At 37.7% G+C, this 10,000-nt stretch overlaps 1 protein-coding gene across 1 annotated transcript in view; it reads right to left on the bottom strand.

The window, feature by feature from the left end:
- The window catches only part of LOC132099294 (chemokine-like protein TAFA-2), a 15,707-nt gene extending 5,922 nt beyond the window's left edge, over positions 1-9,785 (bottom strand). The window contains exon 1 of the mRNA XM_059505725.1: positions 9,383-9,785. The gene's annotated coding sequence lies outside the window, so the exon portion shown is untranslated. The remainder of the gene's footprint in view (positions 1-9,382) is intronic.
- Positions 9,786-10,000: the final 215 nt, after the last annotated feature.

Below are 10,000 nucleotides of genomic sequence, written 5' to 3'. Positions count from 1 at the left end.
GGACATCTGCATAATTTATGCTGAACAAGAGAACATGCCGTTAAAGTTTGGACTATTGAAAACATTAATAAACTCAGACGCATCAGCAGGACGAATTATTAAAATGGGAATCTAGTCTGGTTCAAAATGAGGCTGTCGGGACATGTTCCTTCATCGCTGCTCATTTCCATCTTGTTATTCATCTTCGTTACGTCTCTCAAAATTCTATAAACTCAATCCGACGGACATGAAGATTCTCTGAAGCTGCACTTTCTTCAGCCAGAGCTGCTTCAGAGACTCGCTTCAGAGACTCACTTCAGAGACGCTTCAGAGACTCGATTCAGAAGCATTTACATTTATTGGTCATTTATTACATTTTTATCTGGAGCAACTAGGGGTTAAGTGTCTTGCTCAGGGACACATTGGTGTCTCACAGTGGATTCGAACCATGGTCTCTCACACCAAAGGCATGTGTCTTATCCACTGCGCAGAGACTCGCTTTAGAGACATTTAAGAGACTCGCTTCAGAGACTCACTTCAGAGACTCACTTCAGAGACGCTTCAGAGACTCACTTCAGAGACTCACTTCAGAGACTCACTTCAGAGACGCTTCAGAGACTCACTTCAGAGACTCACTTCAGAGACATTTCAGAGACTCGCTTCAGAGCCTCACTTCAGAGACTCACTTCAGAGACGCTTCAGAGACTCACTTCAGAGACTCACTTCAGAGACATTTCAGAGACTCGCTTCAGAGACTCACTTCAGAGACGCTTCAGAGACTCACTTCAGAGACGCTTCAGAGACATTTCAGAGACTCGCTTCAGAGACTCACTTCAGAGACGCTTCAGAGACTCACTTCAGAGACGCTTCAGAGACATTTCAGAGACTCGCTTCAGAGACTCACTTCAGAGACGCTTCAGAGACTCACTTCAGAGACGCTTCAGAGACATTTCAGAGACTCGCTTCAGAGACTCACTTCAGAGACGCTTCAGAGACATTTCAGAGACTCGCTTCAGAGACTCACTTCAGAGACGCTTCAGAGACTCACTTCAGAGATGCTTCAGAGACATTTCAGAGACTCACTTCAGAGACTCATTTCAGAGACGCTTCAGAGACATTTCAGAGACTCGCTTCAGAGACTCACTTCAGAGACGCTTCAGAGACTCACTTCAGAGACGCTTCAGAGACATTTCAGAGACTCACTTCAGAGACTCACTTCAGAGACTCACTTCATAGATGCTTCAGAGACTCACTTCAGAGATGCTTCAGAGACATTTCAGAGACTCACTTCAGAGACTCACTTCAGAGACGCTTCAGAGACATTTCAGAGACTCGCTTCAGAGACTCACTTCAGAGACGCTTCAGAGACATTTCAGAGACTCGCTTCAGAGACTCACTTCAGAGACGCTTCAGAGACTCACTTCAGAGACTCACTTCAGAGACGCTTCAGAGACTCACTTCAGAGACGCTTCAGAGACATTTCAGAGACTGGCTTCAGAGACTCACTTCAGAGATGCTTCAGAGATATTTCAGAGACTCACTTCAGAGACTCATTTCAAAGACGCTTCAGAGACATTTCAGAGACTCGCTTCAGAGACTCACTTCAGAGACGCTTCAGAGACTCACTTCAGAGATGCTTCAGAGACATTTCAGAGACTCACTTCAGAGACTCACTTCAGAGACGCTTCAGAGACATTTCAGAGACATTTCAGAGACATTTCAGAGATTTGCTTCAGAGACATTTCAGAGACATTTCAGAGACGCTTCAGAGACATTTCAGAGATTCACTTTAGAGACTTGCTGCAGAGACTCGCTTCAGAGACTCACTTCAGAGACGCTTCAGAGACTCACTTCAGAGACTCACTTCAGAGACTCGCTTCAGAGACTCGCTTCAGAAACTCGCTTTAGAGACGCTTCAGAGACTCGCTTCAGAGACAATTCAGAGACTTGTTTCAGAGACTCGCTTCAGAGACATTTCAGAGACTTGCTTCAGAGACATTTCAGAGACATTTCAGAGATTCCTTTCAGAAACTCGGTTCAGAAACTCGCTTCAGAGACATTTCAGAGACGCTTCAGAGACTCGCTTCAGAGACATTTCAGAGATTCGCTTCAGAGACTCGCTTCAGAGACATTTCAGAGACTCGATTTAGAGAATCGCTTCAGAACTCGCTTCAGAGACATTCCAGAGACTCACTTCAGAGACTTGCTTCAGAAACTCGCTTCAGAGACATTTTAGAGACGCTTCAGAGACTCTTCAGAGACATTTCAGAGACGCTTCAGAGACATTTCAGAGACTCGCTTCAGAGACTCACTTCAGAGACGCTTCAGAGACTCACTTCAGAGATGCTTCAGAGACATTTCAGAGACTCACTTCAGAGACTCATTTCAGAGACTCGCTTCAGAGACTCACTTCAGAGACGCTTCAGAGACTCACTTCAGAGATGCTTCAGAGACATTTCAGAGACTCACTTCAGAGACTCACTTCAGAGACGCTTCAGAGACATTTCAGAGACATTTCAGAGATTTGCTTCAGAGACATTTCAGAGACGCTTCAGAGACATTTCGGAGATTCACTTCAGAGACTCGCTGCAGAGACTCGCTTCAGAGACTCACTTCAGAGACACTTCAGAGACTCACTTCAGAGACTCGCTTCAGAGACTCACTTCAGAGACGCTTCAGAGACTCACTTCAGAGACAATTCAGAGACTTGTTTCAGAGACTCGCTTCAGAGACTCACTTCAGAGACTTGCTTCAGAGACATTTCAGAGATTCCTTTCAGAAACTCGCTTCAGAGACTCGCTTCAGAGACATTTCAGAGACGCTTCAGAGACTCGCTTCAGAGACATTTCAGAGATTCGCTTCAGAGACTCGCTTCAGAGACATTTCAGAGACTCGATTTAGAGAATCGCTTCAGAGACATTCCAGAGACTCACTTCAGAGACTTGCTTCAGAAACTCGCTTCAGAGACATTTTAGAGACCCTTCAGAGACTCTTCAGAGACATTTCAGAGACGCTTCAGGGAATCATTTCAGGGACGCTTCAGAGACTCACTTCAGAGACATTTCAGAGACTCACTTCAGAGACATTTCAGAGATTCGCTACTGAGATATTTAAGAGACTCGCTTCAGAGACATTTCAGAGACTCGCTACAGAGATATTTAAGAGACTCGCTTCAGAGACATTTCAGAGACTCGCTTCAGAGACATTTCAGAGATTCTTCAGAGACTCGCTTCAGAGACATTTCAAAGACGCTTCAGAGAATCATTTCAGGGGCGCTTCAGATACATTTTATAGACTAGCTTCAGACATTTCAGAGATGCTTCAGAGACATTTCAGAGACTTGCTTCAGAGACATTTCAGAGATGAGTAAGAGACATTTCAGAGACTCGCTTCAGAGACATTTCAGAGACGCTTCAGAGACATTTCAGAGACTCGCTTCAGAGACATTTCAGAGACGCTTAAGAGACATTTCAGAGACTCATGCTTCAGAGACTCGCTTCAGAGACATTTCAGAGACTCAATTCAGAGACACTTCAGAGACATTTCTGAGACTCGCTTCAGAGACATTTCAGAGATGCTTCAGAGAAGCTTCAGAGACTCGCTTCAGAGACATTTCAGAGATGCTTCAGAGAAACTTCAGAGACTCGCTTCAGAGACACTTCAGAGATTCAATTCAGAGACACTTTAGAGAATTTCAGAGACTCGCTTTAGAAACTCAATTCAGAGACTCGCTACAGAGACTTGCTTCAGAGACTCACTTAATAGACATTTCAGAGACGCTTCAGAGACACGCTTCAGAGACTCACTTCAGAGACATTTCAGATAAGCTTCAGAAACTCGCTTCAAAGACATTTCAGAGAAATTTTAGAGCCGCTTCAAACATGTTTATAAAACTATTCAGAGACTCATTTCACAGACATTTCAGAGACACTTAAGAGATGCTTCAGAGACATTTCAGATAAGCTTCAGACACTCGCTTCAGAGATGCTTCAGAGACATTTCAGATAAGCTTCAGACACTCGCTTCAGAGATGCTTCAGAGACATTTCAGATAAGCTTCAGACACTCGCTTCAGAGATGCTTCAGAGACATTTCAGAGACTCGCCACAGAGACATTTCAGATAAACTTCAGAGACTCGCTTCAGAGACATTTTAAAAATGCTTTAGAGACTCGTTTCAGAGACATCTAGACCTTCAAGAGTTTTCAAGCTTGCGATTGCCACATGCCCAAAAAATATAGGTTATAAAAACGCTGTGGGAACATTGTTTTAAAATGTTCCTGAAATGTCAAAACTGTTGTGATTATAAGTTTTTTTTCAGCATTCTAATAACTAATAATTTTCACTTGAACATTTATGTTTTTAGTATTATGTCAACCTTTTCTCTCAACATTATGAGACCGTTCATCAAGTACAAAAAACTTGAGGATATTCTGAGAATGTTGTTCTAAGAATGGTTTCTCTGAGAAGTTCTATAAAAATTACTTTAAGAACGTTTTGTCCTAACCAGGGCTTGAAAACGAAAAAAAAAAAAATTAAATCGGTTCACTCAGAGCAGAATCGATATTTTAACGTTTCTGTTCTGCGTTCCTCTGATATTATTACCGTTCCGAAACCGGTTCAGGTGGAAGAAATACCGGTTAATAACGTTATTTTAAAAAAACAATATTATTTGCCTAATAATAATATAATAATAATAAAGTATAGCGTTTTCTTTACTCAAAAAGAAAAGGAAAAAATAGAGATCTAATGCTTAGTCACTGCCAATAGGCTACAGCATCATCATCTACATTGGCCAAATGTAAGCTACTTAAAAAAAAAAAAAATTATCAAAACTTTAAAGAAAAAATATTTTTAAGATATTTAAAAATGTTTGCTGTATTGTTAAAAGAAAAAAAGAAACTGAAAATGAAAATGAAACCAGCGGGTCTCTCATTCAACACAAAATCAAAGTTTCCGTATTCCGTATTGAGTGTCGAATGCACATGCACCAACGCAGAGAAAAAAAGGCCCATTTTGCACTGCGTCATCAGGCCTAATTTTGTCTTAATCCGGCCCTGAAGGCGGTTCATTGTCATTGAGACTTGCCTATGATGAGTTCACATCTGAACGGACATTTCACTTGCTGGCTTCGGCTTCACACGGAGTTCGTGATTGGTTGACAGCAAATTTCAAATATTAAATGGAACGATAAAATAACGTTATTAACCGGTTATCGGCCATTTCAAATGTTCAATTCTGTTCGGAACTATAAAATTTGATTTTGTTTACGTTTCTGTTCCTGTCAAAATTTCGTTCGTTTCCGGTTTTCGTTTTCGTTCCTTGAACCGGTTCAGAGCCCTGGTCCTAACATTTATTTAACATAAAAAATCATGTAAAAGTGAAGTTGTGCAAACTTTTCCTGTAAGCTGGATGCTTAGAATTAAAGCAGAGCTTCTCTCTTAAAAGGACACATTTTCTGTTTGATTTATCAACTCAACCATTCGCACAGACAGCAGAAAAAGATCAGAGAGTCAGATCCAAAAGTGCTTCCAGAGTACATTTAGCAGAGGAGTTTCTCTAAATGAGGAAGACTGCAAAACAAGTCATATATGATATAAGAGATCTGCACTTAAGCCCAGACCAGAAACCAGACTTGAACCGACTCCAGCACATCCATCATGTTTGATCATCAGGCTTTAATGGCTCATATAGTCTGACAGAGTGAGAATATGGAGGAAAAAACAGCTCAGTTTTATTCAGAGACTTTGCTGCAGATGCAGATATTTATATGATGAAATTTTGATGCTTGAAATGTAAATCAATGAGATCTTCATAACAGTTCAGCATATGCTACATGAAAGTTCTAAGAAACTTTGTAACCTTTAAAAAAAGTTCTAAAACTTGACATTTTAAAGTTCTTAGAATATTGTTTTTAAAACGGTTCAAATAAGTGTATATTTTGCGTCAAAATAAGCTTAATAGATTGTTGCAAGAAAAGTTTTATTCAGTTATATTTTGGGTAAAATTAAAATTTGTGTAACGTGTAAGAAACATTTTTGTAACTTTTAAATAACGTTTACGTTCACGACAAGAATTTTGGGACATTTTAATGTTCATAGGATAGTAAAGGTTCATAAAACAGTAGTTTTGGGTGAAAATAAAGTTAGTGGAATGTTTTAGGAAACATTTTTCTAACCACCAAAAAACTTTATAAATCACAACAAACAAAACTATTCTGGAGCGAAGATGTTTCAGATGTTCATCATTACTCTTTTAGCATTAAAACATTAAAGATGAGATTAACTTAATATAAAAATATCTAAATGTTTGTGAATGAACATCATCTTTATTTGAAAAGAGAGGAGTAGGTTTTATGCTAAAATACTACTTCAGTTTTTCTACTTCCAAACTTTACTTTTTATTCATGATGTTACTTGCTGTTACTTTATGATTATTTCTGACATTTACTAGTATTTCTAAGTGAAAACTGTAAAATCGTTTCAGTGCACAGCAGTTATAGCGGTTTAATAATAACCTTAAATCATCTTATTTGTCGACATGAACCCTTTACGCTGAACTGAGCTTTAATTATAACACAAAATATAATGTTTGGACGCACTCTAATCTACAGCAGAATCTGATTCATCCATCCAAAATGAAGCTGTGCGTCTGTATTTCTGACAGCTGAGGTTTGTTTTCTCTCTGTATCTCATCACAGCATCAGCATGAACTTGTTTCTCAGACAGAAGTGTGATGAATGCTGTCAGAAACTAAGTAAGTAATCTTACTTTTTTTTTGACAGGCGTATTATCTTTTCTAAAGACAGAAACATTAAAACACATAGTTTTCTTGTGGTGATTTGAACGTTATTTAAAGGTTACAAAAACAAAAAAAAAAGAACAGTGTTGAGGGTAACACAAGTTATGTAACTAGTAAAGTAACACATTACTTCTAAATTCACAATGAAAATATTAGTTACTTTTTCAAATAAGTATACAAGGTTACATTGTTTATTAATTCACTTTTGTTGTGAAAGGGCGTTTATAGTTGGGAAAAATATAACTTTACAAACAAACAAGCCCTGTCCAGGTAACAAAAAGTGATACAAAAGTAACATAATGCATTACCATTAAAAAGTAACTATGTAATTAGTTACTTTCTGATGGAGTAACACAATATCGTAACAACATCATTAATTTTCAAAGTAACTTTCCGCAACACCGAACTAACTCTAAGTCACCCAAAATATAACATCATTTGAATGTTTGTTTTTAGTATCCCCCAGTTTTTCTATGATTAGATGGTTAGCTGTACTGTTTTTCAGCTTTTTATTTTTATTTTTATTTTACATTTTTATTTTTTGCACCTTTCAGGTGTTTCTGTGTCAGATCAGCAGTGTAATATCCAGGGTAAACGGAGAAAACAAGAAAAGAAGTCTATGTCATCACAGCATCGGCGGTGGAGACTATTACAGTCCCTGAATGGCTAGTTTTCAGGCTCTCGCCAGTCGTATTTTCCCTCATAACAGAAGTGTGCCAGCAGCTAAATGTTCTCCAGAAAGCGTTATAATCTGTGTTAAGTGACAAGCTCGATTGTGATTCAGGATTCAGGATACTGAATCTCGAATGTACCAACTAGAGTACATGTGACTTCCTATAAATGAGCAGCAGATGAGACATTGAATCCGGTTATCCAGCTTTCTGAAGCTCAGCGGACAGAAAACACACGCTGTATGTAAGAACAATGTTTTATAAAACACTTTTATAAAAGTTATATAAATGTTAGGACAAACCGCTCTTGAAGTAATGCTTATGGAACGTTCTAGTTATGTTTGATATATGTTTTCATAAATTTGAGCGAAAACATTCTGAGATCAAAACGTTATGATGTTATTTGTATTTGATGAATGTTTTAAGAAACATTTTTGTAACCTTTAAATAACGATATAATCCCGCAAGAAAACGATACATTTTGACGTTCTTAGACTATCAAAAATAAACGGTCAAATAACGTTATAATAAGTTAGTAGAATGTTAGAAACTTTTTTGTACCCTTTAAATAACATTGTAATCACGCCAGAAAACTGGACGTTTGAACATTTTAGAAACATTCCAAAAAAAATTCCCACAAGGTTTTTTTTTTTTTTTTTTACCTAAATTTGTCATCATCTAGTTCACCCAGAATTAACTAATTTGATGAAAATAATGACTATCTAGTTATTTTTAACTACTGTATTAATCACGTTCTCTGGAAATCTGCATGTGTTCTGTATTTCACTGATCTGGAATTGAATTGATTTACTGGAAAGACTCGGAAACACTGCTTAGGATTGAATATGAATTACTAGCTAGCGAACCTTTACATTCCCAGTGATTTCTCCTGAAATGCACATTGCTTATTTACATTCCCAGTCTCTGACTCCTGAGCTTCACTTCACTGGAAGAAAGATTCCTCTGGGTTCGGACAATATTCACATTAAAGTCTGGAAATGATCAATGCCATTCCAAAAAACTCCCAACTAATGGGATGGCTTGTTTTATATCAAAACACAAATTAAAATATATGCAAACTCTCAAACCTACATTGCAATGCAATAAAATAAATACAAATTCATTCACCATTTACAAAAAAAACTAAACAAAAAACAGGTTATTACCATTCTTCGAAATACCGTGTTACTATGGTGCTATCACAGTCCTTCTACAAAAATCTGTTTGCAAAACCACTTTTCAAAACGTGTTTATTTAGTAATTTGTGCATTAATGCTATCTAGTCAAGTGCACTCCACTTCATCAGATGTATCCTGGACAAACACTATGATACTGAACGATTATACTGTATATATATATATATATATATATTATATAAACATAAAAATAGTTTTTGGCAATCATCAAAACAAACCATATTGAACTACACATCAATTGTCCTTTACGAAAATTAACCATGTTTTTACTACAAAAAATAAATAAAAACAAAACGTGGTAACTACAATTTAAACCAAATTAACCATGGTTTTACTACAAATAATAATAATAATAAAAAACATGGTTACTGTAGTTAAACCAAATAAAACATGGTTTTACTACAAAAACAAAAAACATGTTACTGTAGTTAAACCATGGTAAACAGAAATTATCCACGGTTTTGCTACACTTAGCACAGTTTTTGTATTTGTAGTAAGACAATCGATAAATATACCAAAAAGAAAGATACTTTATAATAAATCAATGGTTAATTAAAGGCGTTTTATATGTTAGCAAGAATGTCTAAAACAAAACTGATGGTGCTGTCCGTATCCAAATAATCCATCAATAATCCAATTTTAACTCGTTGTTATATTTCTAGACTGTTCTTGTGTCTGTATATTCGGAGTGATTGATTGATTGATTGACAGAAGAAGCGGCATGAATGAGCTCGTACCTGGCGCTCTGGATCAATCCATCCGATCAGCTCGATCAGTCCGGCAGGGATCAGGGTTTGATCGATCCAGGGTTCCGCTTCCTCTCTGTTCGGGTTCGGTTTCGGTTCAGTCTGCGGCGCTTCACATGATTCAGATCCGCGCGCGAGTTGAGCGCCCAACCGTCACTAACCGTCACAGAACTGAACAAACGAGATTATTCCGCGAAGCGCTTCCCGCGTCTCCAGTTTGAATAAATTGTGATGTTAATTATGAGCCGTAAAAAAAATTGAAGTCAAAAAAGAAAAAAGATGGAGAGAGAAACAGATGCAGCTCTTCCCCGAGCTTCACACACACTGACTGAAATACACACAGTCAAACCTGTCTCTCTCTCTTTCTCTCTCTCTCTCTCTCTCTCTCTCACACACACACACACACACACACACAACTTCAATTCATTTACATTACTCTAAAGCTACCCCAGATAAATAGCAGGAACGTTTTGACGTAATAGCCAACGTTTCCATTACGTTGCTTTGGAAGGTTTAATAACAATTTTAAAATTCTGAATGTTCAAAACGTCCAATGTTATATATATATATATATAAATTTAAATCTCGGTTGAAATATCATTAATGTTT

Source organism: Carassius carassius, chromosome 22 (assembly GCF_963082965.1).
Source record: "Carassius carassius chromosome 22, fCarCar2.1, whole genome shotgun sequence".
NCBI lineage: Eukaryota > Metazoa > Chordata > Actinopteri > Cypriniformes > Cyprinidae > Carassius > Carassius carassius.
Note: the sequence above shows the minus strand (reverse complement) of the source record. Positions and strands in the feature narration are given on the sequence as shown.